Source organism: Anomaloglossus baeobatrachus (assembly GCF_048569485.1).
Source record: "Anomaloglossus baeobatrachus isolate aAnoBae1 chromosome 9 unlocalized genomic scaffold, aAnoBae1.hap1 SUPER_9_unloc_2, whole genome shotgun sequence".
Lineage (NCBI taxonomy): Eukaryota > Metazoa > Chordata > Amphibia > Anura > Aromobatidae > Anomaloglossus > Anomaloglossus baeobatrachus.
In genome coordinates this window covers 299,096-313,922 of record NW_027441820.1, presented here as the reverse complement: position 1 = coordinate 313,922, position 14,827 = coordinate 299,096, and the positions used below count along the sequence as shown (strand labels likewise).

The following is a 14,827-nucleotide window of genomic DNA, read 5'->3' as shown; positions in this document are numbered from 1 at the left end:
CAGAACCTTCCAAGCTGTTCATTGTGGATCCCAATCCACCCCAGGAAGAGGAGGATGGCCTCCTCCCAGAACCGGACGTGTTGGAGCAGATGGTGGAGTCCCTTGTGGCCGAAGAAGAAATGGAGGAGTCGGAAGCCACTGAGGCACCATCCCTGCTCGATCAGCTAGAAGAAGAGGGTCTGCTGGAGATACCCTTACCAGCAGGTGCCAAAGAGGAAGAACCGCCCGACCGGAGTGGTAACTAAGGCACACCGCCTGCGCTAACTTTCTCTTTCCTCCAATGACTGCTAACATTAACACCTTTTCCATTAATGTTAGGAGCATCAGAGACAAGTTCCGACGTCAGACAATTTTTGCGTTCCTTAACACTCAGTCTAGTGATGTATTTTTCCTGCAGGAATGCTCCCTTCCCTCCTCTAGGTCCTTCAACCATCTGGCCAGGGAGTGGACCCATGGCCCATCCTACTGGTCCGGCGGAGGCGACTGTAGGTCCGCGGGGGTCGCCGTGCTGATCAGGGGAAGCGCCTTCACATTGGACTCTGTTCAGGAAATCGTCTGCGGCAGGTTACTGCTCGTGGATGGCACCTGGGCGGGAGAACCTGTCAGGTTCATCAATGTGTACGCTTCTCCTGTGAAGAGCGATCGACTGGAGCTCCTCCAAGCCCTGCGCCCTCAGCTCGCTACCGCCAGGACGGTAGTGATGGCCGGGGATTTCAACTGCCCGATTGAGGAGGATGGACGCAGTTCTGGAACGGCTGCCAAGTTGGACGTCACATCCAAACTGCTCATTGAGATGGTGACCGAAGCCTCTCTTGTGGACGTTGTTGGCTCCATCGGACACGGATCCGTGAACTATTCATGGTGCCGATCCGATGGCTCGCTGCGTTCCAGGATTGACTTTGTGTTTACCTCTCGGGCGGTTGGGCGGAGTGGGCACTCGATGGTCCCCTGCTTCTTCTCTGACCACAGAGCCATTCACTTTCAAGGTGTGCTGGGCCATGGCTTCCCCATTGGCCCGGGCTCCTGGAAGCTGAACTGCTCTCTGCTGGAAAAGGGTGAGATTCTGGAGGAGCTTAGAGCTGCCTACTCCACGTGGCGGGCCTACAAGGCGGGCTTCCAGTCTGTTTCTGACTGGTGGGAATACGTTAAACTCGAGTTCCGTTTCTTCTTTCAGGCAAAGAGTCAACAACAGGCGGGTCTGAAGAGGAGGGACTTCAGGAGACTCCAGCGTGAGCTGCGTTCCCTGCAGGACCTTCTTCGATGCGGCTGGGACGTGAGAGAGGAGCTGGAGGAGACTAAGAGGAGCCTGAAAAGGCACTTCGAGGAGGAGTCCGAGCGAATTGTCTTCCGTTCCAAAGTGGAGAACCTGGAGAAGGGTGAGAAATGTAACTCGTTCTTTTTCAGGAAACTCCACGCCGGTCACACGCCCATGAATGAACTACGAGACGAGAGTGGCAGCATGCGACGCGGGAAAGAGAACGTGATGAAGGTCGTCAGCGACTTCTACAGCGAACTCTACGCCCGCAAGACTACTGACCCCGAGGCCGCCGATAAGTTCCTGTCAGGTATCACTAACCATCTTGACCCTGCAGACGCGGCGGCCATAGATGTTCCTCTGACGGTGGACGAGCTGCTCTCGGCCGCCAAATCCTTTAGTTCTGGCAGGACACCGGGCAGTGACGGCCTCCCAGCAGAGCTCTATGTAGCGCTGGGAGACCTAATCTGTCCGGACCTGTTAGGGCTGTATGAGGAGATGGTGGTGGAGGGCAGAATGCCTCCATCTCTGAGGGAAGGAATGGTCACGATCCTGTACAAGCGTAAAGGAGAGAGGTGCGACCTGAAGAATTGGCGTCCCATCACCCTTCTGAACGTCGACTACAAGATCCTGGCCAAGACGATGGCAACGAGATTGAAGACTGTTATCGGACGGATCATCCACCCGGATCAGACCTGCGGCATCCCCGGACGTCGCATCGCAGACAGCCTGGCTCTCATGCGGGACACGGTCGAGTACATCAAAGCCCGCCGGGTGCACGCAGCCCTGATCTCGTTGGATCAGGAAAAGGCCTTCGACCGTGTTTCCCATGAGTTCCTGGGCAAAGCTCTGCACAGGTTAGGTTTGGGTAACATGTTTTGCTTGTATGTCCAACTAATGTATTTTGATATTCACAGCTCGGTGTTGGTAAACGGCTGGAAGACTGACCCCTTCCCGGTCCTCTCAGGGGTCAGACAAGGCTGTCCTCTGTCACCTCTTCTTTTTGTTTGTGTTATAGAACTCTTTGCAGAGGCTATCCGGCGGAATGGAGAGATCAGAGGGATCACCGCACCAGGACCAGAACGCTTCGAGGTCAAGTGCTCGCTCTACATGGACGACGTGACCGTCTTCTGCGCGGACCGGCGCTCAGTCGACACCCTCGTCCAGACCTGTGAGACCTTCGGACGGGCTTCGGGAGCCAAAGTCAACTGCGGGAAGTCGGAAGCCATGCTCTTCGGGGACTGGCAGCCGGCCTCTTCCGCCCCCTTCCCTTTCAGCATCCAGCCGGATTTCATCAAGGTTCTTGGAGTCTGGTTCGGGAAGGAAGGAGCAGCCCTCAAGTCCTGGGAGGAACGCTTGACCAAGATCACCCAACGGATCGGTCTGTGGAGCCTCAGACGCCTCACCTGTGAGGGCAAAGCACTGGTCCTGCGTAACGAGGTACTGCCCGTGCTGCAGTACACGGCCCAGGCCTGGCCCCCCCTTGCCACCGTGTGCAGGGCCATTACCAGGACGGTGTTTCGTTTTGTCTGGGGATCCAAGATGGACAGAGTAAAGCGGAGCATCATGTACAAGGATCCTCGCAAGGGTGGGAAGGGCGTACCCGATATCCCCACCCTCCTGCGATCCTCCTTCGTATGTGACTGCGTTCGCCGAACTCTGCGAGTCAAGAGAGGTTCCGCGGGTGAGTCCATGTCTCGCTTCTTCCTGCTCCCCCTTTGGAGACGGTTAGGCTGGGACAAGTGGGACAGCTCCTTCCCCTACAACTGGACGGCGCCATGGTTCTACGGAGACGTGGTTCGGTTTGTGAGGGAACACCAACTGGAGGGACTCAAGCCTGATTTGTGGAAGCCAAAGACTATCCACAAACTCATCAGAGCCAAGGACGAAATGGAGAACATTCCAGGACTTCATCACGACACACTGGAGACTGTTTGGACAAACGTGTCATCGGCTGGATTGACCAACGGGCACAAGGACTTGTCATGGATGGCGATACAGGGCGGACTGCCCGTCCGGTCATTCATGCACGCCCGGAACCTGTGCAAAACCCGGTACTGCCCAAGGTGCCCCTTCGTGGAGGAAACATCGCTGCACGCCTTTTGGGACTGCCGTTTCGCACAGCGCCTGTTGGTTGCCCTGGAGGATGACCTGAGGAACTCCGTCCCCAGAGGGAGCCTATCGTACCATTCCGTACTTTATGGACTCTTCCCTGGGACTCACACCGTTGGAGCCATCCAGGAGGCTTGGCGCCTTATGAACTGCTTTAAGGACGCTATTTGGGTCGCCAGGAACCGGCTCATCTTGAAGAGGGAGAGGATGTCTATCCAGGATTGCCGCAGGCTGATCCACAGCCTGCTCAGAGACTATTCCATCATGGACAGTCCGGACGACAGCGCCGAGGAGGAGGTTTAGACCTCTTCCATGCCCCCTCCCTCCTTTTCCCGTTATGTGCGTCTTTCAATAAAGCTTCGGGCCTGTGATTTCCCCACCCTATCCCCCTTTTCCCCTACCCCCATCCCCCAATCGCCGGTTCGTCGTTATTTATTGTCTAACTTTTTCTTTCAGCTTGAGTGTTATGGATAAGCATAGGAGCGTGATGTATAGTTTAGTGCGTCGTACTCTATGGCTATGTAAGAAGGATTGTATATTTCTGTGTGTACGGGGCTGCGGCACTGTACACGGTTTGTTACCTTTTTGTGAGTAGTGCATGATAATAAAGATGCTGTTAAATCAAAAATCTGTTCTTATCAGTTTAATATCTGATACGTCCCCTATCTGGGGACCATATATTAAATGGATTTTTAGAACAGGGAGATGGAAAAAGAGCTTGCTCTGTCCACTCCACGCATTGACCTGGTATTGCAGTACCTCCAGGACCGGTGCACCCCTTCTTAACCCAGTTTCCAAAAGCAGAACTCAATTCACCTGATTCATATTAGCCCGATTTAATGAATTGGAAGAAAGCATACGTCTTCATATGCACCTCAATTTGGCCCATTCACTTTTCACACTTCCTCCTTTTGTTTTTTATCTTTCACACTTTTGACTTTCTTTATTCATCCAAATAGCAAACTCATCACCACTCAACCTGACCAACTCGGCTATGTCCCGTGCTGCAGTTCTCTGTCTTATCTAGATCATTTGCAATTGAATGGAATAGATCCCTTTTGGACAAAGTGGATTCACCTGCTGCTGCAGTGACCACAGGTGTGATAAGATCTAGAATTGGCATCTGGTGCGATCTCTCCGCTTCCACTCCAAAGAAAGTTACCTGTTTATTCCTATCATGCATTGGTTTTTGGGGTTTTCTTTGAGTAATGATGATCTCTTTAGTAGTCTGTTGGCGCCCTCTCCTGGAGGAATAGTTTGCTTGCTCTTGGACATTCTAAAAGAGAGGTCATGATAGACATTGAGCTTCTGAGCTCAATTGGGGACAGTCATGGGTGATGAATGTTTGCAACCTGCTGCAAAGCCTCATACCGCAATATAAGGAACGTCAAATACTAAGAAAGGGCGGCCTATGAAAGAATTACTACTTTCAATAAGTACACTTAAACGGCTAATTGGGAATAGAAAAACTGTAAAAAGCCCTCTGAGAAAGCCCCCCTCTAACCTTTGATAGTAAGCTTTTCTGTAGTCTGCCTGTTGATGTATTTTCCGTTTGAACTGTGCACAACATGAAGAGACGGAACACTGGCGGCTTGTCACAATGCCCCCGCTGACATCACAATAGCGCTGCTGCCTAGAAAACAAGCTGCGCAGCAGAAGTTGTTCTTTGGGTGGGAGGGTGGGCTAGTGTAAGGAGGGGGCAAGCTCTTTTTTTCCCGGGTGGTAGGGGGATGACAGGAGAAGGGATGCGGGTGGTGAGAAGGGTACAGAGGGCAGGGTTTGGGGGCTGGGAAGGAAAGGGAAAAGATTAGGGTTTGGGGATGATGAAAGGGCTTTCTACGGGTAAGGATGGCAAAGGGTGGCAGTGACGGAAAGTCAGGCAACCTGTCCTGTCCGTCTTTTTGTATCGTGAATTGGAAAGACTGCAAGGGGGAGGGGAGTTGCTTGCGCCCTAAAGGAGGAGTTATTCAGATTCATTGCAGTGGGGGGCGGCGGCTGCAAAACGCACCATTCTTCTTGTTTTTGCTCTGCAAAGCAGCCTTTTCAAGGGTTGGCTTGGGTGACAAAATGTCTTCTGTAGGCGTGGGTTTGTCTCCCTCTCGCTCTCTCTCCCTAAGATGTGTCCGGCATAGGCCAGGGTGCCACTCGAGGCCCAAACCAATTCTGGTTATCGCTTCTCGGCCTTTTGGCTAAGATCAAGTGTAGTATCTGTTCTTATCAGTTTAATATCTGATACGTCCCCTATCTGGGGACCATATATTAAATGGATTTTTAGAACAGGGAGATGGAAAAAGAGCTTGCTCTGTCCACTCCACGCATTGACCTGGTATTGCAGTACCTCCAGGACCGGTGCACCCCTTCTTAACCCAGTTTCCAAAAGCAGAACTCAATTCACCTGATTCATATTAGCCCGATTTAATGAATTGGAAGAAAGCATACGTCTTCATATGCACCTCAATTTGGCCCATTCACTTTTCACACTTCCTCCTTTTGTTCTTTATCTTTCACACTTTTGACTTTCTTTATTCATCCAAATAGCAAACTCATCACCACTCAACCTGACCAACTCGGCTATGTCCCGTGCTGCAGTTCTCTGTCTTATCTAGATCATTTGCAATTGAATGGAATAGATCCCTTTTGGACAAAGTGGATTCACCTGCTGCTGCAGTGACCACAGGTGTGATAAGATCTAGAATTGGCATCTGGTGCGATCTCTCCGCTTCCACTCCAAAGAAAGTTACCTGTTTATTCCTATCATGCATTGGTTTTTGGGGTTTTCTTTGAGTAATGATGATCTCTTTAGTAGTCTGTTGGCGCCCTCTCCTGGAGGAATAGTTTGCTTGCTCTTGGACATTCTAAAAGAGAGGTCATGATAGACATTGAGCTTCTGAGCTCAATTGGGGACAGTCATGGGTGATGAATGTTTGCAACCTGCTGCAAAGCCTCATACCGCAATATAAGGAACGTCAAATACTAAGAAAGGGCGGCCTATGAAAGAATTACTACTTTCAATAAGTACACTTAAACGGCTAATTGGGAATAGAAAAACTGTAAAAAGCCCTCTGAGAAAGCCCCCCTCTAACCTTTGATAGTAAGCTTTTCTGTAGTCTGCCTGTTGATGTATTTTCCGTTTGAACTGTGCACAACATGAAGAGACGGAACACTGGCGGCTTGTCACAATGCCCCCGCTGACATCACAATAGCGCTGCTGCCTAGAAAACAAGCTGCGCAGCAGAAGTTGTTCTTTGGGTGGGAGGGTGGGCTAGTGTAAGGAGGGGGCAAGCTCTTTTTTTCCCGGGTGGTAGGGGGATGACAGGAGAAGGGATGCGGGTGGTGAGAAGGGTACAGAGGGCAGGGTTTGGGGGCTGGGAAGGAAAGGGAAAAGATTAGGGTTTGGGGATGATGAAAGGGCTTTCTACGGGTAAGGATGGCAAAGGGTGGCAGTGACGGAAAGTCAGGCAACCTGTCCTGTCCGTCTTTTTGTATCGTGAATTGGAAAGACTGCAAGGGGGAGGGGAGTTGCTTGCGCCCTAAAGGAGGAGTTATTCAGATTCATTGCAGTGGGGGGCGGCGGCTGCAAAACGCACCATTCTTCTTGTTTTTGCTCTGCAAAGCAGCCTTTTCAAGGGTTGGCTTGGGTGACAAAATGTCTTCTGTAGGCGTGGGTTTGTCTCCCTCTCGCTCTCTCTCCCTAAGATGTGTCCGGCATAGGCCAGGGTGCCACTCGAGGCCCAAACCAATTCTGGTTATCGCTTCTCGGCCTTTTGGCTAAGATCAAGTGTAGTATCGTTCGAAAAGGTGGTTTAAGGCTCCGGCCACCTTAGTACAATGATGCAATGCACACTGGAAGGTTGCGCTTGTTAGTACTTTGGGAGGATAGTATATCCATCTAGAGGAAACCATGGCCCTACCAGGATCGAGGCTATTAGACTGAGTAAGTGTGGGGGCTATGGTGCAATGTGCCCCAGGATTGACGACCCTGGAGTGAGTCTGAGCTTGCTGGCTTGGGACCCCGGCGAGCCTTGGGCTCTGTAGCACACCGTACCTTGCCCTTTCATACTTTCTGAGCATATTGCGCTATCCCGGCCTTCTGGCTAGGAAGGGAAATTTTTATAATCATGGTCGGAGGTCCGTTCAGCTTTGGGCTGAGAAACCAACACCCGGTTGGAGGTCCGGGTCAGCTTTGGCTGAGAAACCAACACCCGGTTGGAGGTCCGGGTCAGCTTCGGCTGAGAAACCAACACCCGTTGGAGGTCCGGGTCAGCTTCGGCTGAGAAACCAACACCCGGTTGGAGGCCCGGGTCAGCTTCGGCTGAGAAACCAACACCCGGTTGGAGGTCCGGTTAGCCTTGGGCTGAGAAACCAACACCGGTTGACGGTCCGGGCAGTTTCGGCTGCGAAACCAACAACTAGTAGCTCTCTACTCCACTTGGGTAAGATGCCTGGATGGACGCTGGGAGCAACGACAAGGCTCAACCAGGCTTCGGCTTGGGGGAGCACCGAAGATCCCTGACCCTTGCTGTGGCCTTCTGGCTCGGAGGGACGGGGTTGATTTTTGGGGACCCTCTCCTCACGGAGGGGTCCACACGAATCCTAGCCTTTGCACTGTTTTTGGTGTGACTTCGGTCATGCATTTTTTGCGGTGCTTTGGAAAGCTTCATTAAATCAAAATCTGTTCTTATCAGTTTAATATCTGATACGTCCCCTATCTGGGGACCATATATTAAATGGATTTTTAGAACAGGGAGATGGAAAAAGAGCTTGCTCTGTCCACTCCACGCATTGACCTGGTATTGCAGTACCTCCAGGACCGGTGCACCCCTTCTTAACCCAGTTTCCAAAAGCAGAACTCAATTCACCTGATTCATATTAGCCCGATTTAATGAATTGGAAGAAAGCATACGTCTTCATATGCACCTCAATTTGGCCCATTCACTTTTCACACTTCCTCCTTTTGTTTTTTATCTTTCACACTTTTGACTTTCTTTATTCATCCAAATAGCAAACTCATCACCACTCAACCTGACCAACTCGGCTATGTCCCGTGCTGCAGTTCTCTGTCTTATCTAGATCATTTGCAATTGAATGGAATAGATCCCTTTTGGACAAAGTGGATTCACCTGCTGCTGCAGTGACCACAGGTGTGATAAGATCTAGAATTGGCATCTGGTGCGATCTCTCCGCTTCCACTCCAAAGAAAGTTACCTGTTTATTCCTATCATGCATTGGTTTTTGGGGTTTTCTTTGAGTAATGATGATCTCTTTAGTAGTCTGTTGGCGCCCTCTCCTGGAGGAATAGTTTGCTTGCTCTTGGACATTCTAAAAGAGAGGTCATGATAGACATTGAGCTTCTGAGCTCAATTGGGGACAGTCATGGGTGATGAATGTTTGCAACCTGCTGCAAAGCCTCATACCGCAATATAAGGAACGTCAAATACTAAGAAAGGGCGGCCTATGAAAGAATTACTACTTTCAATAAGTACACTTAAACGGCTAATTGGGAATAGAAAAACTGTAAAAAGCCCTCTGAGAAAGCCCCCCTCTAACCTTTGATAGTAAGCTTTTCTGTAGTCTGCCTGTTGATGTATTTTCCGTTTGAACTGTGCACAACATGAAGAGACGGAACACTGGCGGCTTGTCACAATGCCCCCGCTGACATCACAATAGCGCTGCTGCCTAGAAAACAAGCTGCGCAGCAGAAGTTGTTCTTTGGGTGGGAGGGTGGGCTAGTGTAAGGAGGGGGCAAGCTCTTTTTTTCCCGGGTGGTAGGGGGATGACAGGAGAAGGGATGCGGGTGGTGAGAAGGGTACAGAGGGCAGGGTTTGGGGGCTGGGAAGGAAAGGGAAAAGATTAGGGTTTGGGGATGATGAAAGGGCTTTCTACGGGTAAGGATGGCAAAGGGTGGCAGTGACGGAAAGTCAGGCAACCTGTCCTGTCCGTCTTTTTGTATCGTGAATTGGAAAGACTGCAAGGGGGAGGGGAGTTGCTTGCGCCCTAAAGGAGGAGTTATTCAGATTCATTGCAGTGGGGGGCGGCGGCTGCAAAACGCACCATTCTTCTTGTTTTTGCTCTGCAAAGCAGCCTTTTCAAGGGTTGGCTTGGGTGACAAAATGTCTTCTGTAGGCGTGGGTTTGTCTCCCTCTCGCTCTCTCTCCCTAAGATGTGTCCGGCATAGGCCAGGGTGCCACTCGAGGCCCAAACCAATTCTGGTTATCGCTTCTCGGCCTTTTGGCTAAGATCAAGTGTAGTGTTGTTCGAAGAGGTGGTTTAAGCTCCAGGCCACCTTAGTACAATGATACAATGCACACTGGAAGGTTGCGCTTGCTAGTACTCTGGGTGGATAGTATATTCATCAAGAGGAAAACATGGCCCTACCAGGATCGAGGCTATTAGACTGAGAAAGGGTGGGGGGCTATGGTACAACGTGCCCCAGGACTGACGACCCTGGAGTGAGTCTGAGCTTGCTGGCTTGGGACCCCGGCAAGTCTTGGGCTCTGTAGCACACCGTACCTTGCCTTTTCATACTTTTTGAGCATATTACCCTATCCTGGCCTTCTGGCTAGGAAGGGAAATTTTTATAATCCCGGTCGGAGGTCTGGTCAGCTTTGGGCTGAGAAACTAACACCCGGTTGGAGGTCCGGGTCAGCTTCGGCTGAGAAACCAACACCCGGTTGGAGGTCTGGGTCAGCTTCGGCTGAGAAACCAACACCCGGTTGGAGGTCCGGTTAGCCTTGGGCTGAGAAACCAACACCGGTTGACGGTCCGGGCAGTTTCGGCTGCGAAACCAACAACTAGTAGCTCTCTACTCCACTTGGGTAAGATGCCTGGGTGGACGCTGGGAGCAACAACAAGGCTCAACCAGGCTTCGGCTTGGGGGAGCACCGAAGATCCCTGACCCTTGCTGTGGCCTTCTGGCTTGGAGGGACGGGGTTGATTTTTGGGGACCCTCTCCTCACGGTGGGGTCCACACGAATCCTAGCCTTTGCACTGTTTTTGGTGTGACTTCGGTCATGCATTTTTTGTGGTGCTTTGGAAAGCTTCATTAAATCAAATCTGTTCTTATCAGTTTAATATCTGATACGTCCCCTATCTGGGGACCATATATTAAATGGATTTTTAGAACAGGGAGATGGAAAAAGAGCTTGCTCTGTCCACTCCACGCATTGACCTGGTATTGCAGTACCTCCAGGACCGGTGCACCCCTTCTTAACCCAGTTTCCAAAAGCAGAACTCAATTCACCTGATTCATATTAGCCCGATTTAATGAATTGGAAGAAAGCATACGTCTTCATATGCACCTCAATTTGGCCCATTCACTTTTCACACTTCCTCCTTTTGTTTTTTATCTTTCACACTTTTGACTTTCTTTATTCATCCAAATAGCAAACTCATCACCACTCAACCTGACCAACTCGGCTATGTCCCGTGCTGCAGTTCTCTGTCTTATCTAGATCATTTGCAATTGAATGGAATAGATCCCTTTTGGACAAAGTGGATTCACCTGCTGCTGCAGTGACCACAGGTGTGATAAGATCTAGAATTGGCATCTGGTGCGATCTCTCCGCTTCCACTCCAAAGAAAGTTACCTGTTTATTCCTATCATGCATTGGTTTTTGGGGTTTTCTTTGAGTAATGATGATCTCTTTAGTAGTCTGTTGGCGCCCTCTCCTGGAGGAATAGTTTGCTTGCTCTTGGACATTCTAAAAGAGAGGTCATGATAGACATTGAGCTTCTGAGCTCAATTGGGGACAGTCATGGGTGATGAATGTTTGCAACCTGCTGCAAAGCCTCATACCGCAATATAAGGAACGTCAAATACTAAGAAAGGGCGGCCTATGAAAGAATTACTACTTTCAATAAGTACACTTAAACGGCTAATTGGGAATAGAAAAACTGTAAAAAGCCCTCTGAGAAAGCCCCCCTCTAACCTTTGATAGTAAGCTTTTCTGTAGTCTGCCTGTTGATGTATTTTCCGTTTGAACTGTGCACAACATGAAGAGACGGAACACTGGCGGCTTGTCACAATGCCCCCGCTGACATCACAATAGCGCTGCTGCCTAGAAAACAAGCTGCGCAGCAGAAGTTGTTCTTTGGGTGGGAGGGTGGGCTAGTGTAAGGAGGGGGCAAGCTCTTTTTTTCCCGGGTGGTAGGGGGATGACAGGAGAAGGGATGCGGGTGGTGAGAAGGGTACAGAGGGCAGGGTTTGGGGGCTGGGAAGGAAAGGGAAAAGATTAGGGTTTGGGGATGATGAAAGGGCTTTCTACGGGTAAGGATGGCAAAGGGTGGCAGTGACGGAAAGTCAGGCAACCTGTCCTGTCCGTCTTTTTGTATCGTGAATTGGAAAGACTGCAAGGGGGAGGGGAGTTGCTTGCGCCCTAAAGGAGGAGTTATTCAGATTCATTGCAGTGGGGGGCGGCGGCTGCAAAACGCACCATTCTTCTTGTTTTTGCTCTGCAAAGCAGCCTTTTCAAGGGTTGGCTTGGGTGACAAAATGTCTTCTGTAGGCGTGGGTTTGTCTCCCTCTCGCTCTCTCTCCCTAAGATGTGTCCGGCATAGGCCAGGGTGCCACTCGAGGCCCAAACCAATTCTGGTTATCGCTTCTCGGCCTTTTGGCTAAGATCATGTGTAGTGTTGTTCGAAGAGGTGGTTTAAGCTCCAGGCCACCTTAGTACAATGATACAATGCACACTGGAAGGTTGCGCTTGCTAGTACTCTGGGTGGATAGTATATTCATCTAGAGGAAAACATGGCCCTACCAGGATCAAGGCTATTAGACTGAGTAAGGGTGGGGGGCTATGGTACAACGTGCCCCAGGACTGACGACCCTGGAGTGAGTCTGAGCTTGCTGGCTTGGGACCCCGGCAAGCCTTGGGCTCTGTAGCACACCGTACCTTGCCTTTTCATACTTTTTGAGCATATTACCCTATCCCGGCCTTCTGGCTAGGAAGGGAAATTTTTATAATCCCGGTCGGAGGTCTGGTCAGCTTTGGGCTGAGAAACTAACACCCGGTTGGAGGTCCGGGTCAGCTTCGGCTGAGAAACCAACACCCGGTTGGAGGTCTGGGTCAGCTTCGGCTGAGAAACCAACACCCGGTTGGAGGTCCGGTTAGCCTTGGGCTGAGAAACCAACACCGGTTGACGGTCCGGGCAGTTTCGGCTGCGAAACCAACAACTAGTAGCTCTCTACTCCACTTGGGTAAGATGCCTGGGTGGACGCTGGGAGCAACGACAAGGCTCAACCAGGCTTCGGCTTGGGGGAGCACCGAAGATCCCTGACCCTTGCTGTGGCCTTCTGGCTCGGAGGGACGGGGTTGATTTTTGGGGACCCTCTCCTCACGGTGGGGTCCACACGAATCCTAGCCTTTGCACTGTTTTTGGTGTGACTTCGGTCATGCATTTTTTGTGGTGCTTTGGAAAGCTTCATTAAATCAAAATCTGTTCTTATCAGTTTAATATCTGATACGTCCCCTATCTGGGGACCATATATTAAATGGATTTTTAGAACAGGGAGATGGAAAAAGAGCTTGCTCTGTCCACTCCACGCATTGACCTGGTATTGCAGTACCTCCAGGACCGGTGCACCCCTTCTTAACCCAGTTTCCAAAAGCAGAACTCAATTCACCTGATTCATATTAGCCCGATTTAATGAATTGGAAGAAAGCATACGTCTTCATATGCACCTCAATTTGGCCCATTCACTTTTCACACTTCCTCCTTTTGTTTTTTATCTTTCACACTTTTGACTTTCTTTATTCATCCAAATAGCAAACTCATCACCACTCAACCTGACCAACTCGGCTATGTCCCGTGCTGCAGTTCTCTGTCTTATCTAGATCATTTGCAATTGAATGGAATAGATCCCTTTTGGACAAAGTGGATTCACCTGCTGCTGCAGTGACCACAGGTGTGATAAGATCTAGAATTGGCATCTGGTGCGATCTCTCCGCTTCCACTCCAAAGAAAGTTACCTGTTTATTCCTATCATGCATTGGTTTTTGGGGTTTTCTTTGAGTAATGATGATCTCTTTAGTAGTCTGTTGGCGCCCTCTCCTGGAGGAATAGTTTGCTTGCTCTTGGACATTCTAAAAGAGAGGTCATGATAGACATTGAGCTTCTGAGCTCAATTGGGGACAGTCATGGGTGATGAATGTTTGCAACCTGCTGCAAAGCCTCATACCGCAATATAAGGAACGTCAAATACTAAGAAAGGGCGGCCTATGAAAGAATTACTACTTTCAATAAGTACACTTAAACGGCTAATTGGGAATAGAAAAACTGTAAAAAGCCCTCTGAGAAAGCCCCCCTCTAACCTTTGATAGTAAGCTTTTCTGTAGTCTGCCTGTTGATGTATTTTCCGTTTGAACTGTGCACAACATGAAGAGACGGAACACTGGCGGCTTGTCACAATGCCCCCGCTGACATCACAATAGCGCTGCTGCCTAGAAAACAAGCTGCGCAGCAGAAGTTGTTCTTTGGGTGGGAGGGTGGGCTAGTGTAAGGAGGGGGCAAGCTCTTTTTTTCCCGGGTGGTAGGGGGATGACAGGAGAAGGGATGCGGGTGGTGAGAAGGGTACAGAGGGCAGGGTTTGGGGGCTGGGAAGGAAAGGGAAAAGATTAGGGTTTGGGGATGATGAAAGGGCTTTCTACGGGTAAGGATGGCAAAGGGTGGCAGTGACGGAAAGTCAGGCAACCTGTCCTGTCCGTCTTTTTGTATCGTGAATTGGAAAGACTGCAAGGGGGAGGGGAGTTGCTTGCGCCCTAAAGGAGGAGTTATTCAGATTCATTGCAGTGGGGGGCGGCGGCTGCAAAACGCACCATTCTTCTTGTTTTTGCTCTGCAAAGCAGCCTTTTCAAGGGTTGGCTTGGGTGACAAAATGTCTTCTGTAGGCGTGGGTTTGTCTCCCTCTCGCTCTCTCTCCCTAAGATGTGTCCGGCATAGGCCAGGGTGCCACTCGAGGCCCAAACCAATTCTGGTTATCGCTTCTCGGCCTTTTGGCTAAGATCAAGTGTAGTATCTGTTCTTATCAGTTTAATATCTGATACGTCCCCTATCTGGGGACCATATATTAAATGGATTTTTAGAACAGGGAGATGGAAAAAGAGCTTGCTCTGTCCACTCCACGCATTGACCTGGTATTGCAGTACCTCCAGGACCGGTGCACCCCTTCTTAACCCAGTTTCCAAAAGCAGAACTCAATTCACCTGATTCATATTAGCCCGATTTAATGAATTGGAAGAAAGCATACGTCTTCATATGCACCTCAATTTGGCCCATTCACTTTTCACACTTCCTCCTTTTGTTTTTTATCTTTCACACTTTTGACTTTCTTTATTCATCCAAATAGCAAACTCATCACCACTCAACCTGACCAACTCGGCTATGTCCCGTGCTGCAGTTCTCTGTCTTATCTAGATCATTTGCAATTGAATGGAATAGATCCCTTTTGGACAAAGTGGATTC

At 50.1% G+C, this 14,827-nt stretch overlaps 5 non-coding genes and 2 pseudogenes across 5 annotated transcripts; all 7 read left to right on the top strand.

Moving 5' to 3' along the window:
* The first annotated feature begins 3,944 nt into the window (after window positions 1–3,944).
* Window positions 3,945–4,148, top strand: LOC142259553 (U2 spliceosomal RNA; annotated as a pseudogene).
* Window positions 4,149–5,536: 1,388 nt separating this feature from the next.
* On the top strand, window positions 5,537–5,727 carry LOC142259747 (U2 spliceosomal RNA). Its single transcript, XR_012728129.1, has one exon. It is a non-coding gene; the product is annotated as a U2 spliceosomal RNA (small nuclear RNA).
* Window positions 5,728–7,115: 1,388 nt separating this feature from the next.
* Window positions 7,116–7,257, top strand: LOC142259722 (U2 spliceosomal RNA; annotated as a pseudogene).
* Window positions 7,258–7,995: 738 nt separating this feature from the next.
* LOC142259621 (U2 spliceosomal RNA) lies at window positions 7,996–8,191 on the top strand. Its single transcript, XR_012728077.1, has one exon. It is a non-coding gene; the product is annotated as a U2 spliceosomal RNA (small nuclear RNA).
* Window positions 8,192–10,377: 2,186 nt separating this feature from the next.
* On the top strand, window positions 10,378–10,572 carry LOC142259628 (U2 spliceosomal RNA). The gene has a single exon (XR_012728083.1). It is a non-coding gene; the product is annotated as a U2 spliceosomal RNA (small nuclear RNA).
* A 2,186-nt stretch (window positions 10,573–12,758) lies between these two features.
* LOC142259595 (U2 spliceosomal RNA) lies at window positions 12,759–12,954 on the top strand. Its single transcript, XR_012728055.1, has one exon. It is a non-coding gene; the product is annotated as a U2 spliceosomal RNA (small nuclear RNA).
* Window positions 12,955–14,342: 1,388 nt separating this feature from the next.
* On the top strand, window positions 14,343–14,533 carry LOC142259746 (U2 spliceosomal RNA). The gene has a single exon (XR_012728128.1). It is a non-coding gene; the product is annotated as a U2 spliceosomal RNA (small nuclear RNA).
* The last annotated feature ends 294 nt before the right edge of the window (window positions 14,534–14,827 follow it).